The sequence below is a fragment of the Anopheles coustani genome, unplaced genomic scaffold, assembly GCF_943734705.1.
Source record: "Anopheles coustani unplaced genomic scaffold, idAnoCousDA_361_x.2 scaffold_41_ctg1, whole genome shotgun sequence".
Taxonomy (NCBI): Eukaryota; Metazoa; Arthropoda; class Insecta; order Diptera; family Culicidae; genus Anopheles; species Anopheles coustani.
In genome coordinates, this window is record NW_026525423.1 from 434557 (window position 1) to 435000 (window position 444).

Below are 444 nucleotides of genomic sequence, written 5' to 3' on the forward strand. Positions count from 1 at the left end.
TACCCGGAGGTACCCAGAGTGTTGGATCCGCCAACCACTACCAGCACTTCAAGTCCTTGCGAACCCAAAGTGTTTGCCCGGTAGGGCCATTGTATCACAACGCTTGCGACCATGCAAGTGGCCTCGAACAAGGTGACAGGGGTATCTTCACCAAGTTCTCAACCAACCCCAAGTACCCGGAGGTACCCAGAGTGTTGGGTCCGCCAACCACTACCAGCACTCCAAGTCCTCGCGAACATAAAGTGTTTGCCCGGTAGGGCCATTAGACCACAACGCTTGCTAACCATGCAAGTGGTCTCGGACAACAGGTGACACCCGAAGTACATCCGGAGAGTGTACAACAAGTGTTTGTTCACCAAGTCCTCAACCAACCCCAAGTACCCGGAGGTACCCAGAGTGTTGGGTCCGCCAACCACTACCAGCACTCTAAGTCCTCGCGAACCC